Source organism: Medicago sativa, chromosome 7 (genome assembly GCF_051527215.1).
Source record: "Medicago sativa cultivar Bolivia chromosome 7, Bolivia_mono, whole genome shotgun sequence".
NCBI lineage: Eukaryota > Viridiplantae > Streptophyta > Magnoliopsida > Fabales > Fabaceae > Medicago > Medicago sativa.
The window spans coordinates 46,856,301-46,879,222 of NC_140755.1; the positions used below are offsets into that span (position 1 = coordinate 46,856,301).

General features: G+C 35.9%; 1 pseudogene; it reads left to right on the forward strand.

Moving 5' to 3' along the window:
- The first annotated feature begins 6,584 nt into the window (after positions 1–6,584).
- Positions 6,585–17,184, forward strand: LOC146906246 (uncharacterized; annotated as a pseudogene).
- The last annotated feature ends 5,738 nt before the right edge of the window (positions 17,185–22,922 follow it).

Sequence of the window (22,922 nt, forward strand, 5' to 3'; positions counted from 1 at the left end):
TAAACTTTGAATTTCAGTAAATCAAACATGTTGTATCTGATCATAAACTTGTTCAATAATTGCTTCCGCTGTTTATTGATAAATTAAATTTATGTATATTGAACTGTTTATGAAATTTGCTAACACAACAAAGAAGTAGTTGAGGCTACCTTTGATAACCATTGATTAGGACTTCCATGGGTGTCATAATGTCGCCCTGTTTCTAATATTGGATATTATACTCAAGATTTAATTTGATTTGGATCTAGAATAAACTTTTAAACAATTAGTAAAGATTGGGTGCAATATTGTGCAAGTTCAATAAAAAATTATGGTCAAAATGTGTAAAAAAAAAAATTCAAGTGTTAATATTGAACGAATTTCTCTTTTTTTTAAGTACATAAAATCCTTCAGACTCCTATTTCTTCTTAGTGTTTTTTTCCATTGGTTATGAGGTTTGAAATCTATGGATTTGTTTCTTTCATTTTGATGGGATAATAAGCAATTAGTGTGCTACCAATTATTGAAGCATAACACAGATGCATTGAAATCAAGCTTTCTACTTGATAAGGAAGAATAATAGCATATGCCACAATTACTGACAACACAAGTTAACCCAGCTTAAGCTAGTTTTTAGTTAGAAAAACAGGTGTAATTATATGAGATTAAGCACATAATAGCTTATCATTTCCCTTCATAGAATTACCATAAATAGTTGTAATTTCTTCTGTTACAAGTGAATCAGAAATCATGATTCATAGTTCAATATTTCTCTCATTTTCTACTGTTTTCTATCATTTTCTATCAATCTTTGATTCTCTTAATGACAATGGCAAGCGGGAGGATTGAAAAAAAAAAATCAAGGAAATTATTGAAGGAGAACTATAACCGTTACATTGTTGATATTAAGGGTATTCACGTGCAGGGGCGGATCTGGACTCAAAATATTAGTGGGGCAACTTTTTTTTTGAGAAATGATATTTGTATAACCACTTTCTTACAATTTTTTGACAATTTTCTCTCTCATACTCACATTATATTCTTATTCTCTCTCTTCCTTTTTCTCTCAATTGTTTTGGACCAATGAGAAGAGAGAAAATGAAAGTTGTCAACAAAGTTGTCACAAATGATTGTACATATATCACTATTCTTTTTTTTTTGTCAAATAATTAAATAATATTGTATTTAGTAAGAAGTTATATTAAAAATAGTTGTAGCAATCAAAATTAGAAAGAAAATAATCTATTTTCCATTTGTTGAAAATGAACTAAAATTATATCATTACTAATTGTTCTAAGAACATCTCTTTCTATATAGGTTACAAGAGATAAATCGAATGCTCTTGCATGATACACGTGCATACGGGCAGGTGAGTGTGTTGAGCTCTTTTTTTAAAGTAAGTCGCAATTGCGTAAAAATTATAAAAATATAGACATGTGGTTAAATTGTACAAAAATTTATTTCCGTATTAAATATGAGTAAAATTATAGACATGTGTATAAATTAAAAACAAATCGGTCCTCATGTAAATATATAAGTTAAAATATAGACACATGTATAAATTAAAAAAAATAGGTCATCTTATTAATATACGAGTAAAAATATAGACACATGTATAAATTACAAAAAAATATATCTTCATATTAATATATCAGTAGAAATATAGGCATATGTATAAACATAAAAAATTAAATTTGTATTAATATACAAATAAAATTATACAACGAACAGGTAAAAAAAATTTAAAAAAAAGAAAAGTAAAAGGGGGGACCTAGGCTGGTGTGGCACTTGCCACACTGTGCCTTGAAGAGGTCCGCCCCTGTTCACGTGTCGAATCGGTTCAGCTTTAAGTGCATGTCTTGTCCAAATCGATGAAAAATATGCGATTGATTTAGGTTTGATTTACACATTTTTAGGATCAAGTAATAGAATAATTGTCTTACTTCTTTTATATATAAAATGTGTATATATACACAAGTGTTGAATCAGATTGATTCTACAAAATTAAAACCTATTTAATTTACATTAACATATCACTAAAGACTATTCAATACAAAAGTTGATTAAGAATATTTCCTATTCTAATATCAAGTTCAAACTGAATTCCAAATCGATAAACGACGTGTTGTTTTGGGCTGAATTTGGCTATTCAATACAAAAGTTGATTAAGAATATTTCCTATTCTAATATCAAGTTCAAACTGAATTCCAAATCGATAAACGACGTGTTGTTTTGGGCTGAATTTATAGGATACACTTGAAATAAATGTACCAATAATATTTGAGAAATGTATTATCATAATTATTTTGTTTTGTTTTTTGTTGAAAAAAAAAAACAAAGCATATTTTTAATAACATAAGGCACAAGGGTGAGCCTGTGATGATGGAATAACATATGATGTTATTAAGTATATTTTAGTTATTTTTTGCATTTGAAGGCAAATTAGTAGTCATTTAGAGGAGTCGACAATGTTTTGAGAAACTATTTGCATTGTTTTTAAGTGAGTCGTTGTAATTCAGTTTATCCTAAATCATGCAATTCCATAGGTGTTTTCAGTCTTTTTAGTGAGAAATCATGTAAAATCGGCAAAATAAGACACCAAGTGAAGACAATGCCAAGTGATGAAAATTCATTTCAAGTTCCAAGGCATTGCAAGACAGAAGAACGCTCGAAAAAGGGAGGAAAACTGCATAACTCACACATGAGGGGCTGCCAGAAGCGCCCTTGCGCACAGACTCATGCACCTTGCACATGAGGCAGCCCTGGCTACTGCCAAAAGTGCCTTTTCACACCAATCCATACGCCCATGCATGGTTGCGGCTAGTAAATGTTGTTTTCTTGTTTTCCAAGATGTTTTTGGTGGAAAAACCATATTTTTCTTCTCTTAATCCCCAAGTAATGATGCACTGTAAATAAAGACCCTTGCACACTCTTTTATAGATTCAAAAATCTAGTGGTACAAGGCAAAGGCCAAGCATCAGGAGCTTCAAGGCAGAGGATATCTATCCTCCTCTTGTTCTCTCTAAGTATGTTTTACTATTGTTTTGTATTGATGTATGTTTTCATGTGCAACTAAACCTCTTTGATTAGGGTTCCACGATGAACCCTTCTTATTTTTTGGATGATAATAAAGTTTTTTATTCGGTTTATGAGCTAAAGTCTAATTTCATTAGTATATGTTTGTTTCTATACCGTATCTCTAGATTAAGCTAAATAGGATTGAAGACCCAAATTCCATCCGAAAAAGACAGTGGTGAATTGCTTAGTTTCTAAATTAATTGAATATAAGTATGAATTTAGGGCTATAACACATTAAGGGAACCACACAATTGTAACTGGTTGAATTGCGGGGATATTAAAATAAACTTCCACTAATTCATCACGGGTTAGGTCATACTTTCTTAAATCCAAACATAAGGCAAGTCATAAACTAATAATTAATTGAGTTAATTTCAACAAAGATTGAGGCGAGATTCAAGGATTCCCTAATCACTGTACAATTCTGAATCAAACAAAACCTAATCTCGCATTGGTGATGACAGGTCATCTTACGTTATTCTTAGCATGTTTTTCAGTTATTTTCATTAGGTTTTAGCAGCAAAAAGGATGAGTATTAGAATGATTTCCTATTATTTCGAGACTTTTGTAATGTTTTCTATATTTGAGTCTGTAATTCTAGTTTTCCCAAAACATAGCAATTTTAGGGGGTTTATGAAGTAATTCACGAAGAAATCATGTAAATCAGCAAATCAAGAACATCTAAAGAATTGTGAAGATTCAAGGAAACAAAGAATGAAGATTCAAGAGGCCTCAGAAGACTTACAAATGGAAGGAATTCTGTTCCCAAGTTCCGATACAAGTTATTTGAAGACGAAGACCTAAAATGACGGAAAATCGAAGAACTTGGGTTCAGGAATTGACCTCATGTGTCTAGCACATGAACCATGTGCCTAGCACATGACCAATGTGCCTAACACATGAGTCATGCGCCTAGCACATGGCGAAGCACCCATGCGCCTAGGGCATTGTTAATGCGCCTCGGGCATGGCTTTTCCCTCTCTCTCTCTCATGCGCTAGGCACACTAACAATGTGCCCCGTGCATCTGAAAATGCGGGCCACAAGCGTCTTTTCCTGCTTTTATTTTGGGTAAAGACCGCACTTTTTGCCCAAACCCAGGTAGAAACTCTCACTATAAATACCAACCTTCCTCATTCCGAAACTCTCGTTTAGAACTGTGGCAGTTCAAGAGGAAGGCAACTTTGGAGCTTCTGGAGAGTTTCTATGTACTCCTTGATTTTCTAGGGTATGTTTTTATCTTTAGTGATTTGATTTTAGTTACCATGTGTAACTAAATCTTTTTAGGTTAGAGTTGTAAGATGGACCTCTATTTATTTTTGTTGGATATTTATTTAATTTAATGTCGTTTATATTTTATTTATTTTTTTGTTCGCTATTAAGTTTTATTAGGAAATTCCTTAGTTTATTTATGTGATAGGTGCAACCCTAGATTAGGTACTTTGGTTGTGACAGGTCCTAGTATTGCTATCACTAACTGGATGCTTATATCTTTATATTTATATCCTTTTACTGATAACTATCTGTCTAGATAGTAAGTGATTATTAATTAGTGAAAGATACCGAAAGAAAGTTGACCCTAGTTGTAGATACTTAGGAGGTGACATTACTAAGACTGAGTGGGGCTCTACCGAACCTAGGATGTAACTAGTTAGTAGTTAGGGAAACAAGTGCCTAGCTAAAGGTAATAAGTTGTAGCCTAATAGAACCATTCTCTTGAAACCCTTAGTAAGGTAGACGTATATTAGGGTGGCCCATTTGTAGAACTCCTAAGAACGTAGAGAGAGTGTGTTATGAGTCTCCTAAGATTCATAGATGGGCAGACCTAAGGGAACCTTGGCCTTCATTGCCTTGGGAAACACTAGAAAGCCAATTTAAGTTTATGTTTCAATTACCTTTAAATTACCAAGACCGCGCACATAAGGATCACCGTGCGATTAGCAGGTGCAGTTAGTCATCGGAGGGATATGTTGGAACAAAATGTGTTTAACATTACCCTTTGAGAGTTTTAATGATAACAAGGTATTAAAAATTGTCAATTGGATAAGCTAATATTTGTTTAAGTGTACAGGTCCATAGACAAAAATTTGACATGATAAATAGGTTCTGGAAGAACAAAAGAGAGCTAAGGTATCAACAAAAAGGAAGCTTGAAGCATCTGAAGAGAAGTGTTCCTGAAGTATAAGTGCTCCTGAAGTGATGACATCATCAGAAGCAAGTTCATCAGAAGCATCTCATCAGAAGCCGATGATCACCAGAAGCTAAAGTTCATCAGGAGATGGAAGACTTAAAGTGATGAATACTCCAATGCATCCAACCTGCACTTTAAGCAAAGAAGATACTGGAACAAAAGTAGACCAGAAGCTGTATAGAGGTATGATTGGTTATTTGTTATACCTCACTACATCTAGGCCATATATTTTATTCAGTGTATGCTTGTGTGCAACATTCCAATCAGATCCTAGAGAATCTCATTTAATTGTTGTGAAGAGAATCTTCAGGTATTTGAAAGGAACAACTAATCTTGAACTTCTTTATAGGAAATCCTTAGATTATCAGTTGGTTGGATTTTGTGATGCTGACTATGCTGGTGATAGGATTGAAAGAAAGTCAACCAGTGGCAACTGCCAATTTTCGGGTGATAATCTGATATCCTGGGCTAGCACAAGACAAGCAGCTATTGCTATGTCTACAACAGAAGCAGAGTACATCTCAGCTGCAGGTTGTTGAACACAACTACTTTAGATGAAACATCAGTTGGAAGACTATCAGATTAATGCTAATAGTATTCCCATTTATTGTGATAATACTGCTGCTATTTGTTTGTCAAAGAATCCTATTCTACATTCAAGAGCCAAGCATATTGAAATCAAACACCACTTTATTAGAGACTATGTTCAAAAATGAATTTTTGATATACAATTCATTGATACTGATTATCAATGGGCTGATATATTTACTAAGCCTTTAACTGTGGAAAGATTTGATTTTATAAAGAAAAATTTGAACATGCACTTTGTGTCTGACTAAGATTTGTTTGCTCCTTAATAGGAATTTAGGTCCTGAAGTCGTTCAGAAGTTGTGGTCCATCAGAAGCTCTTTATTGAGGTTCTGAGGAGAATGTGCTTCTGAAGATGACATCAGCATCTGAACTCCAGAAGCTGGGTTTTGTGCTCCTGAATAGCAGAGTTAGTGGAAACGCTAGAAGTTACTTTTTAGTAACACTTGTCCCACTAACTTGGCAGTTACTCTGAGAAACTTCTGACGTGGCTTAGTTGTATTGGTGTATAACGTAAGAGGGCAATGATGATTTTTAGCTTTGAATACACTATCTCGCGCCCCCTATGTCATTAATGTTGTGTTTGTTTATCCCCTACTGAATTGTAATCGTTTTTACTCAAAACACTTAGACAATTCACACACAACTCACTTCACAACCTACACTTTCCTCTTTTCACTCTATTCTCTGCGAAGCAATGTTCATCTTCCTCAATCAACCCTAGAACCCTAAAAGCTTTCTTCAACATCAATGGCGTCCTCATGTTCAGTTCCAGAAACATCATCAAGCATGCAAGAAGCTCCTGCGTATGAGATTAAAGGAAGAACCATGTCTTTGGAAGAATGGGATCTTAAAATACAAACTGAGAATCCGGTTGACTTAATCTCTCTAGCACATCATGGGTGTGACATCAGAAGTTATTACGAAGCACAAGGTCTGATGGAGTACTTCAAGATGCTGAATGGCCCAACTTACAAGACTTTGGCTAGACACTTCTGGGTAAGAGCGCATGTCTATGATAGGAATGCTGCTAAGTTGGAGGAGACAGAGAAGGTACTGATTGATCCTTCATTGAAAGGAAAAACAAAGGAAGTAATGGGTCTAGAACCATTCAAATGCACTGAAATCAGGTCAAGCATCATGAGCATCCCTGTATCCATCTCAGAAGAAATCATCGCATTTGTTCTCAGAAGAGATTCAACGGGAAGCTACAAAGGTGGGATAAGCAATCCCAAGACCAGCCCATGGAATGAAGTAGTTAACCAGTCCATGTTCAACAGCACAAAGAAAGGTGCATACAGTGATTTGAGCATGGAAAAGAAGATGCTTCTGAAGATTTAGAATGAAAACTTGCTACCAAAAGGTGGTGGTAGTGATCAACCTTCCCTGGAGCACAAGATATTTCTTCACAACTTCATCACGAAGGAAAAAGCCAATGTGCCCAAGTACATATTCAAGCATATGATCAAAGAGCTAAGGGAAAGCTGTAACGCCCTATTTCTATTAAAGCGATAAACCACGCGAATAATACAATATTCAAGAAATAGACGCTACATCTCACCTAAACAACAACCAGCATGCATATATAATAATAATATCTCAACAGTCACAGCGGAATACAAACATATATCTCCATCAATACATATGCCATGGTTAAATAACATCAACATAAAATTCTTCAAAACTCAACAATGAGTACATCTCCAAAATAAAATAGTCTGACAAAACTAGGACACCGACTCAACCTAATCAGAGCCCTAGACTACAACGCCAAAGTGATAACGGAGGCTAGCTCCCGCTATCCAAACATCCACAAGCAACTCACCATGCGACTAACCCTGCACAACGTCTACCCATCCATACAGACAGGTAGGCGGTCGAAAACACTGGGGGTAAGCATTACATTAATCATAATCAACAGATAAAAACATAGTATTCAAGGATTCATACATATCACATATACATAACCACCCCTCCTAGAATACTAGCATCATGTGATTATTATCCCCCATTACTTGCACCTCAAGCTATCACATTATCATCATAGCATAACAGACATATCTAATCTTTAATCAAGTCGACAACAAGAGTTCATGATTTATCATCATCAATCAATGAAAATATTACTCGCCTCATTACTCATCTAGCATGCTTAACTCAACCAGTACAATTCATCATTATCAAAGAAATCACCACATCATATGTATATACATATACAATTCTCACTTCATCATTATTATCAAAGTAGCTATTATCAAATAGGTTCACCAGGTGTATAAGTACAAGCAAGTGAGACATGCAATTAGAACATAGTTCAATTATTCACAACCATCAACAAAATCCACCTATGTACATATACACCAATCCACACAATCACAACGTTCATCAATTTCACCAATGCACAATTCACCAAGTCACATATTCAAATATGGAACAACTCATCAACTAATTAAACGTATACAATGTTCTAGACTCGTCTAGATGCATGTGGTACCAAACTCCTCCAAGGTCATCACCTTATGATGCAACAAAAACATCATTATCAACGGCTATAATCAACGGCAATATGGATACAAGTATCCGGTCAACGACAATATGGATATAACATCCGACACGACGTATGATGCATGAACATATGACTCAATCCACAATGCATATGTTCACAACAATTCAACGGCTATAATCAACGGCTATAAGTATATACACGCATTTATCACCAATCACATCAAAACTAGCATGTATAAACTCACCACCAACAATCAACGTCATTTTCATATAAGGATTCAACAACATAATTCATCATCATGATTTAGCATATATGCATTAACCAATGATACCACCATCAATTAACATATATGCAAGTAAGCAACATCAACAACATCATTACAACTCAACAACTCCATATAATTTCTCACAATTCAAATAAAGGAGAAAATACAACACATTATGATAACCATCATATTCAACACCTAACAACCATTCACACATCTTCATATAATCATATCAAACTATCCACAAAATATTTGCCAAGTAATTGGACTTCAAGATTATTTTCGACAAGTTCGTCTCTAGTTTCACCATTTTAAAATAATTGAAGCAATTAAATCAAAACCAAGTAAACAAGATTCAATGCCTCAACTAAGTATACCTCTAGGATACTTATAAGTACAATAGAGGATACAATTACGTTTCACCGGCCAAATGCGACGAAATCATGAAAATCACAAGGTTCGTCCCATTTTATCACTTTTCAAGAAATTTCCATTTTCGAATCAAAACAAGTTAGATCCATCACACCATCAAGTGAATACTCTAAAACATCTTAATTGAACTCAGAGAACATAAGTTTGAAGTTAAGAAACATTTCATAAAGTTTGGGTTGACTTAGAAATAGTTATGCGGAATTTTCGTAAAATTTCCCTAAGACCTCCTTGGAGTATTTTCCTCATAATTCACAAACCAAAAATCATTTTCAAGTCAAACCAAAGCCTCTGGAAAGCTAACAAAATTATCTACAACTTTCATGTTTACGTCAAAAGCCAAATCAAAACAGAAATGTGAGAAAAAGAAGCAAGAACGCAAAATAGGGCGTGCTGTCTGAACAGTAGCTTCTGAACAGTGCTTCTGAACAGTGCTCCTAAACAGTAGCGCTTCTGAATAGTGCTTCTGAATAGTAGTGCTGTTCAGAAATTAAATTTTCGGGTTTCAACCCATTTTCACCCAAAAATCCCAATTTTGATCATTCCAAACCCCAAAACTTAATCCCAAAGATGTTTATAGGTCATATAACATTCAAAACACTTAAACATACACAAGTTTTGAGATTACAACATCAACACAACAAAATTCATCAAATCACCAACTTCCACAACTTTCAACAACAACAACAATTCTCATCATCAATTCATCAATTCATAACACCCAATGTATTAATTCATCAACAACACATGTTAAAACAACAACAACAACATTTGAACATAAATTCATCAACAATTCAACAACCACAACTTTATTCATCATCAATTTCATACAAAAATACATCATGTTCATATCTACCCATTTTGACAAAAAAATTCAACAACAACAACACAATTAACATTCAATTCATGTACATAATCATATCAACAAAATTAAGCACGAAATTCTACAACCAAAATCAAATTAAGCACTTAACCACAATTATGCAAAGAATTAGGGTAGAATTAAACTAAAGGATTATGATTAAAGCCTAACCCCCTTACCTCAATTCTTCTCAACACCAACTAAGGCTTCACTTTAGCTCCAATCCTAGCTCCAATCCTTGAAGCTTGACCTCCCTTTAGCCTTCTCTAGATCTCCTCTTCAAACCCTTGTCTTCTCTCTATCTCTATCTCTATCTCTTCTCAATTGAAAATGAAAATGTTGGCCAAAAAACCTATTTCCTCTACCAACTAGAGCTTATATAGTTTCACCTAATTGGGCTTAACTCACCACACATTAATGGGCCTAACCCATTTCTATTCTAACCCACAAATGTTACTACTCACTTAACGGTAAAACGTAATATTAACGGTCACTAACGGTCAACCTCCGGTAATTAAAATAAATTACTACAACTCTCTAGCACTTAGTAAAATAACCACTCTTACTAAGTACTAAAAATAATCCTCAGCAAAATTACAAAATTACTCCTACTCTCAAAATGACCAAAATACCCCCTAAGTCCAAAATGACTAAAATACCCTTCTAACACTGAATTCTACGTTTCTCAACTAAAAATACACACAGAGGCAATTAATCATATAAGAGCACATATAACACACATAAATAAATAATAAAATAAATCTAGCGAAAATCGGGCTGTTACAACTCTCCCCCACTAAAAAGAATTTTCGCCCTCGAAAATTACTTGAAGGAAACAACTCTGGATACGCAACCCTCATCATACTCGCCGATTCCCAAGTGGCACTCTCACCAGTTGGTTCAACCCAAATCATTTTAACCAAAACAATCTCCTTGCCACGCAAACGCTTCACTTCACGATCCTCAATCCTAACTGGTCAAGTCTCAACGGTCAAATTATCTCTTACTTCCAAATCATCCACTTGAATCACATGAGACACATCAAACACATACTTCGGCAACTGAGACACATGAAACACGTCATGAAGATTCGACAAAGACGGTGGTAACGTAATCCGATACGCTACAACCCCATCCTTCTCAATAATCTCAAGCGGGCCAACAAAACGAGGAGTCAACTTCCGACACTTCAAAGCACGACCAACACCGGTTACATGATTCACTCTCAAAAACACATGATCACCAACCTGAAACTCAATGTCCTTCCTCCTCTTATCATGATAACTCTTCTGCCTACTCTGAGACGTTCTCATCTTTTCTTGGATCATCTTAACCTTTTCCGTAGTCTCTTGCACAACTTCCGGTCCTAACAAAGCACTTTCACCTGATTCATACCCACACAACGGAGTCCTACACCTCCGACCATATAAAGCCTCAAACGGTGCCATTCCGATGCTAGAATGAAAATTGTTGTTGTAACTAAACTCAATCAACGGTAAACATTCAACCCAACTGACACCTTGCTCCAACACACAAGCTCTCAACAAATCTTCCAAACTCTGAATAGTCCTCTTCGTCTGACCATCAGTCTGGGGATGATAAGCAGAACTCAACCTCAACTTAGTTCCCAAAGCAACTTGCAAACTCTCCCAAAACTTAGAAGTAAACCTCGGATCCCAATCCGACACAATACTAGAAGGAATACCATGCAACCTGACAATCTGCTCAATGTAGATCTCAGCCAACTTCGCCACCGACATATCGGTCTTGATAGGAACAAAATGTGCCTACTTCGTCAACCGATCAACAATCACCCAAATCGAATCAAAACCATTCACGATCTTCGGCAAGGCTCCAACAAAATCCATAGAGATACTATCCCACTTCCACTCTGGCATAAACAATGGTTGCATCAAACTCGACGGCTTCTGATGTTCAATCTTAGACTTTTTACAAACCAAACAAGCATACACAAATTCCGCGATCTCTTTCTTCATTCCAGGCCACCAAAACAACCTCTTCAAATCTTGATACATTTTAGTCGCTCCTGGATGAATATACAAACTACTTTTGTGACCTTCATCCAAAATCCATCTCTTAAGCTCAAGAACATCTGGTACACAAACACGATCACGAAACATCAAAACACTGTTTTCATCCAATCTAAAATCTCCACCTTTACCTTGATTGACCGACACCACTCGATCTACAAGTTCCAAATCTTCCTTCTGGTCAAACAAATACTTCAAACTCTTGTGGTTACTGAACACCTCAAACTTAGAACCATATAAATAATGCCTCCAAATCTTCAACACATACACCACTGCCGCCAATTCCAAGTCGTGAGTCGGATAATTCTTCTCATGCACTTTCAACTGCCTCGAAGCATACGTCACAACCTGACGATTCTGCATAAGCACACCACCAAGACCCATCTTAGAAGCATCACAATACACAACAAACGATTCCTTTGGATTCGGCAAAATCAACACTGGAGCTGAAGTCAACCTCTTCTTCAACTCTTGGAAACTCTTCTCACACTTAGCATCCCAAACATAAGATTGTCCTTTCCAAGTCAACTGTGTCACTGGCAACGCCAACTTAGAGAATCCCTCAATGAACCTCCGATAATAACCTGCCAAACCAAGAAAGCTTCTTACTTCAAAAACAGACTTAGGTGATTCCCACTGCAACACTGCATCAACCTTCGATGGATCCACGACAATACCACCCTTAGAAATCACATGACCAAGGAAACTCACTCCCCGCAACCAAAACTCACTTCGACAACTTAGCAAACAACTTCTTCTCCTTCAAAACTCCCAACATAATCCTCAAATGCTCGACATGCTCTTCTTCAGACTTCGAATACACCAAAATATCATCGATAAACACCACCATAAAATGGTCCAGAAAAGGATGAAATATCCTATTCATATATTCCATGAAAACACCTGGCGCATTAGATACTCCAAATGGCATCACAGAATACTCATAGTGTTCATACCTCGTTCGAAACGCAGTTTTGGATATATCTTCTGTCCTTACTCTAATCTGATGATATCCTGATCTCAAATCAATCTTGCTAAACACTTCCGCACCAACCAACTGATCCATCAAATCATCAATCCTCGGAAGCGGATACCAATTCTTGATTGTCACCTTGTTCAACTGCCGATAATCCACACACAACCTCATACTTCCATCTTTCTTCTTAACTGACAACACAGGAGCACCCCACGGAGAAACACTCGGTAATGTCGTCCGGAAAAACTTCTAGAAACTCTTGCACTACCGGCAAATCACCGACTCCTTTCTCACTACTTTCCTTCAAGGAAGCAAACATCATGAACACACTAGCTTCACCGTCCAAAGACTTCTTCACTTGCACCGCGGTCAAGAACCTCCTACCTTCCTCAGCTACCGGCTTAGAAAACGTCACACTCTTGGTCAAACAATTAATGTTAACACCAAAAGTCAACATCCAATCCATACCAAAAATCACGTCTATATGCTTCAACGGAAGACACACAAGATCCAACTCAAAATCAACAGGAACCTTAACACAAACCACAAACAACTGAGCCTTCGCAGCCAAAGATACCTTCCCTTGCCAGACCCAACGAACCTGAAACAACTTGCTACTCCCCCACTACGCTTAAACCCACCTGAAAGAACGAAATAACACAACAAGTACCGACAGTACTTCCGTACATGTCGCATACAAACAGGAAATTCAACGGGTTTTGGTCTGGACAAGACCAACCAGGCTCTGATACCAACTTTTAACGCCCTGTTTCTATTAAAGCGATAAAACACGCGAATAATACAATATTCAAGAAATAGACGCTCATGCATATATAATAATAATATCTCAACAGTCACAGCGGAATACAAACATATATCTCCATCAATACATATGCCATGGTTAAATAACATCAACATAAAATTCTTCAAAACTCAACAATGAGTACATCTCCAAAATAAAATAGTCCGACAAAACTAGGACACCGACTCAACCTAATCAGAGCCCTAGACTACAACGCCAAAGTGATAACGGAGGCTAGCTCCCGCTATCCAAACATCCACAAGCAACTCACCATGCGACTAACCCTGCACAACGTCTACCCATCCATACAGACAGGAAGGCGGTCGAAAACACTGGAGGTAAGCATTACATTAATCATAATCAACAGATAAAAACATAGTATTCAAGGATTCATACATATCACATATACATAACCACCCCTCCTAGAATACTAGCATCATGTGATTATTATCCCCCATTACTTGCACCTCAAGCTATCACATTATCATCATAGCATAACAGACATATCTAATCTTTAATCAAGTCGACAACAAGAGTTCATCATTTATCATCATCAATCAATGAAAATATTACTCACCTCATTACTCATCTAGCATGCTTAACTCAACCAGTACAATTCATCATTATCAAAGAAATCACCACATCATATGTATATACATATACAATTCTCACTTCATCATTATTATCAAAGTAGCTATTATCAAATAGGTTCACCAAGTGTATAAGTACAAGCAAGTGAGACATGCAATTAGAACATAGTTCAATTATTCACAACCATCAACAAAATCCACCTATGTACATATACACCAATCCACACAATCACAACATTCATCAATTTCACCAATGCACAATTCACCAAGTCACATATTCAAATATGGAACAACTCATCAACTAATTAAACGTATGCAATGTTCTAGACTCGTCTAGATGCATGTGGTACCAAACTCCTCCAAGTTCATCACCTTATGATGCAACAAAAACATCATTATCAACGGCTATAATCAACGGCAATATGGATACAAGTATCCGGTCAACGGCAATATGGATATAACATCCGACACGACGTATGATGCATGAACATATGACTCAATCCACAATGCATATGTTCACAACAATTCAACGGCTATAATCAACGGCTATAAGTATATACACGCATTTATCACCAATCACATCAAAACTAGCATGTATAAACTCACCACCAACAATCAACGTCATTTTCATATAAGGATTCAACAACATAATTCATCATCATGATTTAGCATATATGCATTCACCAATGATACCACCATCAATTAACATATATGCAAGTAAGCAACATCAACAACATCATTACAACTCAACAACTCCATATAATTTCTCACAATTCAAATAAAGGAGAAAGTACAGCACATTATGATAACCATCATATTCAACACCTAACAACCATTCACACATCTTCATATAATCATATCAAACTATCCACAAAATATTTGCCAAGTAATTGGACTTCAAGATTATTTTCGACAAGTTCGTCTCTATTTTCACCATTTTAAAATAATTGAAGCAATTAAATCAAAACCAAGTAAACAAGATTCAATGCCTCAACTAAGTATACCTCTAGGATACTTATAATTACAATAGAGGATACAATTACGTTTCACCGGCCAAATGCGACGAAATCATGAAAATCACAAGGTTCGTCCCATTTTATCACTTTTCAAGAAATTTCCATTTTCGAATCAAAACAAGTTAGATCCATCACACCATCAGTTGAATACTCTAAAACATCTTAATTGAACTCAGAGAACATAAGTTTGAAGTTAAGAAACATTTCATAAAGTTTGGGTTGACTTAGAATTAGTTATGCGGAATTTTCGTAAAATTTCCCTAAGACCTCCTTGGAGTATTTTCCTCATAATTCACAAACCAAAAATCATTTTCAAGTCAAACCAAAGCCTCTGGAAAGCTAACAAAATTATCTACAACTTTCATGTTTACGTCAAAAGCCAAATCAAAACAGAAATGTGAGAAAAAGAAGCAAGAACGCAAAACAGGGCGTGCTGTCTGAACAGTAGCTTCTGAACAGTGCTTCTGAACAGTGCTCCTAAACAGTAGCGCTTCTGAATAGTGCTTCTGAATAGTAGTGCTGTTCAGAAATTAAATTTTCGGGTTTCAACCCATTTTCACCCAAAAATTCCAATTTTGATCATTCCAAACCCCAAAACTTAATCCCAAAGATGTTTATAGGTCATATAACATTCAAAACACTTAAACATACACAAGTTTTGAGATTAAAACATCAACACAACAAAATTCATCAAATCACCAACTTCCACAACTTTCAACAACAACAACAATTCTCATCATCAATTCATCAATTCATGATACCCAATGTATCAATTCATCAACAACACTTGTTAAAACAACAACAACAACATTTGAACATGAATTCATCAACAATTCAACAACCACAACTTCATTCATCATCAATTTCATACAAAAACACATCATGTTCATATCTACCCATTTTGACATACAAATTCAACAACAACAACACAATTAACATTCAATTCATGTACATAATCATGTCAACAAAATTAAGCACGAAATTCTACAACCAAAATCAAATTAAGCACTTAACCACAATTATGCAAAGAATTAGGGTAGAATTAAACTAAAGGATTATGATTAAAGCCTAACCCCCTTACCTCAATTCTTCTCAACACCAACTAAGGCTTCACTTTAGTTCCAATCCTAGCTCCAATCCTTTCAAACCATTGTCTTCTAACTATCTCTATCTCTATCTCTTCTCAATTGAAAATGAAAATGTTGGCAAAAAAAACCTATTTCCTCTACCAACTAGAGCTTATATAGGTTCACCTAATTGGGCTTAACTCACCACACCTTAATGGGCCTAACCCATTTCTATTCTAACCCACAAATGTTACTACTCACTTAACAGTAAAACGTAATACTAACGGTCAACCTCCGGTAATTAAAATAAATTACTACAACTCCCTAGAACTTAGTAAAATAACCACTCTTACTAAGTACTAAAAATAATCCTCAGCAAAATTACAAAATTACCCCTACTCTCAAAATGACCAAAATACCCCTAAGTCCAAAATGACTAAAATACTCTTTTAACACCGAATTCTACGTTTCTCAACCAAAAATACACACAGAGGCAATTAATCATATAAGAGCACATATAACACACATAAATATATAATAAAATAAATCTAGCAAAAATCGGGTCGTTACAAAAGCCAGGAGAACATAAGATGCTGGGTTCCCTATGGAAGGCTCATCTCAGAGATCCTTCATCAAGGAGGGATTCTGAAAGCTCTCAACAATGTCAACTTCTTCACTGATGAGCAACTTGACATTGAAACTGGCATAGTGATCAATGCAAAGACACTCAGGAAGATGAGTTTGATTGAAAAGGAGGCCTATACAAAGCTCAGCACAGATCTTTAGGAATCTGATGCTATGTCAAATCTGATGGAAGATTTTCCTCCTATCTGCAAGAAGGATCCTTTTGAAGTTTAGATGAACTACATCAAAGACCACTTTGCAACAATTGGTAAGAGGATCAGACTTGAAGATGTCCCTGAAAACATGTATGGTGGTGTTATGCCAGTAGCAAAGAGCAGGAAGACAAAAAGGAAAGCACTCTCTAAAGATGTATATTTAGAAGATGCTCCTGAGCAACCTGCAAAGAAGGCCAAGAAGGAAAAGAAGGAGAAGGCTTTTCCTAAGGTGAATGTTGTTGGTTCTGGTGTACCAACCATTCAAGAAGAAGTTCAGGACCTGGATTTAACAAGAGAACCATAAGTGGTAAAGCTGCTGCAACTTCACAGACTGCTCCTGATCAACCTTTTATCCCAAAGAAGAAGGGAAAGACAGCTGTGAGAAAACTGAAGGAATCAAGCTATGTAGTAGAAGAAGATGAAATTGCAGCTGCTACTGATCTGGTCAATAGAGAAGTGCAGAAGAAGAAAATTGAAGATGCTGCTGCACTTAAGAAGATAAAGGAACTTGCAAAGGGAATTGAAGTTCCTGCATCAAGCATAGTAAGGGAAGATGCTGGTGTTATTCAAGCTACTAAGAAGTATAAGATTTGGTGACTTCAGAAGCTGGAAGTATGCTGATGATTGTTAGTGAGAAAGCTGCTAAAGAATGTCACAAGGATGATGTTGCTGCGTCAGAAGCTGTTATTCCAGAAGCTTCAAGAGGTAATCCTGATTCTCCACACATTGATAATGTTATGGTAGTAGAATCTGATTCATCCCCCACATCCTCTCAATCAACCTCCACAACATCTTCTTCAGACATGGATGATGTTCCTCTAAACAAAGTCTATGAAACTCTACATAAAGCTTTATCCCCATCATCATCCACCAAACTCCACAAAAAGCCTGCTGATAACACTCCCCATGAACCCCATAAATTCAAACATTGATGACAGGATCATTGGTTTATCTCAAATGAAAGCAGGCTTCTGTAATAGACTACCTGTTAATCATCCTTTAAAATCACCAATGATTGAACCTTTAAATGTTGTTCCTGGTGATGCAGATTTGATAGATGACTATGTGGGTCCTGAGTCTTCCAATCTCAATGAGTCATCATCATCTCAACCCTCTACAACCAACCAAACCACAGGAACATCAGTTTTAGAGAACTTGGTTAGTCAATATTCTGGTGAACTGCCAGGTGTTGAGCCTAACTTACAGAGAGCCTCAGAAGTAGCTTCTATCGAAGTTGCTTTAGAAAGCCCCCTCATCAAACACCAAACATACAAATGGCTTTAACAACCAGTCCAAACATCTCTACTCCTGAACATGCTGTTCCTGAACTTTTTGTTCCTGAACAACTTGTTCCTGAACAAACTTAATCTCTTTCCATCCCTGAAACCGTCAGTGAACCTGACTTTATGATCACATCAGAAGCTTCTGATGTTGAGGATGAGCAGTTAAACTCTTCCTCTACTATGATTATAAAGTCTGTTCTTGATCAACCCTCAGAAACCAGCTTTCAAATTCCAACCTCCACAAATGACCAACCCTCTTCATCATCAAGCTTAGCCATACAGCCTTGTGCTCCTGCCAAACCAAGTGTCCCTTCTCCACCCACACTGTTTCTAGATTCTACTATTTTTGCAGATGTGTGTGAGAATATCTTTCAGGATCTGAACAATCTGGTTCAAGCAAGGAATGACTTGATTCACAAGGACAACTATGAGAAGCTATGGAAAAGGTTAAAGGAGAGAGTTGATTTTGTCTTGATTGAATGAGCTTCAGAGAACTTGTATGGATGCTCAAGACTCAGCTCAACAGAAGCTTCAACAACTTGGGTGCAAAATCCTCTGTGCTTGAGAGAAAGGAATCCTACTGACTTCATTCCTACTGGTGTGCATCCCAAGGAATTAAACTTAACTTGGCTGAACAAGGTTAACTCCAAATCAGCATCTACCAGCCTGGACTTGATACAAAGAAATGCTGATCTGGAAAGAAAGAACAAGAAGCTAAAGAAAGAGCTCATGGAACAGAAGTTGCTTCTGCTGGAATACAAGTCATCTACTGAAGCCAAATTGGAAGAAGCAAGTGAAGCAATGAAAGAAGCTAGAATAAGAGAAGAAAATTTGATCAAGAGCAATGAGGATTTCAAGAAAGAAATGAAGCAGCAACAAGAAGAGACAAACAAGATGCTGAAACAGATGATGGACATGTTCCACAAGCAAGCCAACCCTTAGTTGCACACCTTATTTTAGCTTGTTTAGTTTTTCTCTTAAATTTCTTTGTTTAACATCTTCTGAAATTATTGTGCTTCTGACTTCAATTTTTGCATCTAAATATATTTTGCTTCTGAACAAATTTTTGCGCTACTGATTAATGTTTATGCTTCTGAATTTATTTATTTTGCTCTGATATATGTCTTGTGATTATAGAATTTTTCTCATTATCTTTTTCCTATCTCTTTCTTTTTGTCTTTAGTTTTTATACTTTTTGTCTTGTGATATATGTCTTGTGTATAGTATTTATAGGCTCTGAGCCCCATTAATTTAATTTTTTTTAATCAAGTTAAATTAATAGGACCTTCTTCTTATCTCTTAGTCTATTAATGTGAGAATATTCTGAGTGTTAATTCGTTTTTAATGATGAATTTAATTAACATGGATAGAACTCAGGGGAAGCTTACAAACCTCACCTTAAAGTACTATTAGACACAGGGGGAGCTTATAAACCTTAAACCCATATAGTCAACTTGTTAATTAGATTAACAACAATTGAACATTTTAAATACTAATGTTTGTCATCATCAAAAGGGGGAGATTGTTGGAACAAAATCTGTTTAACATTACCCTTTGAGAGTTTTGATGATAACAAGGTATTAAAAACTGTCAATTGGATAAGCTAATATTTGTTCAAGTGCACAAGACCATAGACAAAAATTTGACATGATAAATAGGTTTTGGAAGAACAAAAGAGAGCTAAGGTATCAACAAAAAGGAAGCTTGAAGCATCTGAAGAGAAGTGTTCCTGGAGTGATGACGTCATCAGAAGCAAGTTCATCAGAAGCATCTCACCAGAAGCTGGAGATCACCAAAAGTTGAAGTTCATCAGGACATGGAAGACTTAAAGCTTCAAAGGCTGTTCAATGGATTTGATCTCGTCTATGCATTGCAGAAGACTGGAAGAGTGAAGCAACGACTATTTTGAAAGGATTTGAAGGCATTGGATCCTTGTTCTTTAAAGAGCGTTGACAAAGTACAATTGTACGAAGTGTACAACGACTACCTCCACTACTCTGTTTTTGTCTCTGCTACAAGACAAGAAAAACAGCTCTGCCTGCAACGATGTTCCTTCACAATTGGAATGGATTTAAAATTGATCTTTTATAGGACAATAACCATATCAGGCAAAAGATCATTGGTGATTGATCAAAGCTTCAAACCACTCTTTTTTGATGTGCTGGCAATTCACACCGTCTCTTTCACACCTCTATATAAAGGAGTGAAGACTTAGAGATTGGCAAGGACTCAACAACAATTTACAAGTGCCAAAACTCTGGTGAAATTGTTCTACATTCAAAGTTCACTTAGAATTTCTTTTTCAAAGTTCATATCTTCGAAATTCTAGAGTCTTAAGAGTCTGTATCTGATTTGTATTGTGAACACCACTGATTGTATATCAAGTGTTCAACCTCAAACATTTTCTTTGTAATTCTGTTTGACTAGAAGTCTCTTGCAGTTGTGCTTGAGCATTAGAAGTCTCTTGATTGTGTTCAGGAGCATAGGAAGTTTCTTGCAGTTGTGCTTGAGTAGTGTGAAGTCTCTTACTAAGTTTAGCAGTGAGCAGTTGTAATCATATATTACATTTTAGTGAACTCTCCTTGGAAGTGCAAGGGGGACAGGACTACTTCCAGTTTGTGGAAGGAACTTGTATAATTGCTTTGTGTCTTTCTTCTTTCTCTCTCTCTCTGTTTTTATCCGCTGCAAGTTAGTCCTGAACATCACTTCAGAAGTAGAATTCTATCTACTTCTGATCAGTGTTTTCAGCTTAGGAGAAAACGAAGAAAAAGCTAACACAATTCAACCCCCCTTCTTGTGTTTTTCTCACCTTCAGGATAGACCAACGTAGATTAGTAACGTCCCAACGACCTCATCACTTGTATAGTCTACCTAAGATAAATAAACTTGACATTACTATTACTTAATATCCAACAATATAAATAGGGGGGTTTGAAGAATCCTAACCGCTGCTTACTTTTCTGCAACCAAAAATAGGTAAACTTGCTCTGTTGCAAACAGATAAAAATTGCAACCTATCTTTTATACCGTCAACTTACGAAAATAAGTAACGCGAATTGTTTGAACGAAACAACAATCCCTGTGGATACAATACTCTACTTATCACTTTATTACTTGGTAAACGATTTGGTACACTTGCCATATTCGAATTTGTTCCATTAATTGGGTAGGACAATTGAAACCCTGCAACCATTCTCAATCTTTTATTCGGTGCAAGATATGCCTCATCGATTGGTCAGTTTACCATTATCCAGTGTATTACAAAGTAAAGGGTCATCTTCCTTGCTGTTGTTGTTAATTCCAACGTTATGTTCTCGATGATGTTGAAAATAGTGAGATAATATTGTTGTATGATGTTGATTAATGACGAAATGATGATGATGAATCATGATGACGTAAATGATGTCTATCATGACGAGTAATGATGAAACATACCTTGTTTATAAATGATCAGTTTGATAAGATGAATTCTGTTTTAATAGTAAGTTGTTGATGATGTGCTAATATGTAGCATTTAGTGAGTCTTCCTTCATGCATCATATCATATTTAGGAAAATGATGAATGACGGTTAATGTATGTATGTTCAGTAACTGATAGAGGCTTGGCAAGTGCACCAAATACTATCGAAGTAGTAAAAATATCGATCCCACGAGGACTGTTTTTAACTTCAATAATTCAATTGCGTTATAAAAATAGGATGTATAAAAGTTTATTTTGTTTTGCCACTAGGCAGTAGATTTGGTTTGATTTTAATTAAATCAAGTAACAGAAAATAAAGATTTGATTAAGAAAATATAAGAGAGATGAGATCAGATCCTTCGAATCCTCTAAGTTCCCCTAATTGGTCTACTGCACCTCTAAGTTCCCCTAATTGGTCTACTGCACCTATTTGTTATGAATCCTCTTCTAATTTACGATGATTAACAAAATAGCCCTAATCAATCCCTTGAGTTAGGACCCTCTTCTTAAACTACAGCCCCTAATTCCTTAGGTGGTCTAATAATTCTTGAAGGTTTTACCAAACGTTAACCTATTATCACTAACAAACGATTATCTATTCCTAGACTAACCCTGTTTATTAGAACAATTCAATTAGGTCTAAGTCGAAAGCCATGGTCAGTAGTCATTCGTTCTCACAAAATCAAGTTATATGTGATCAAGATATAAAAAGCATTAAGAACAATTGAATTGAATAAACTAGAATTGAATTCATAAACAAAATAGAGTTTCACAGCAACATGTGTCAATTAGGGTTACAAAGATTCATCTCGGATCTAATCTCTAAGAGATTTAGCTACTCATAATCGAGTTTACAAATAGCATAATCAATGAAATAATTAAAACATACATGAATTGGTAAAAGGTTGAAGAAATCGCCCTTCTAGCCGTCTCCGATGTCTC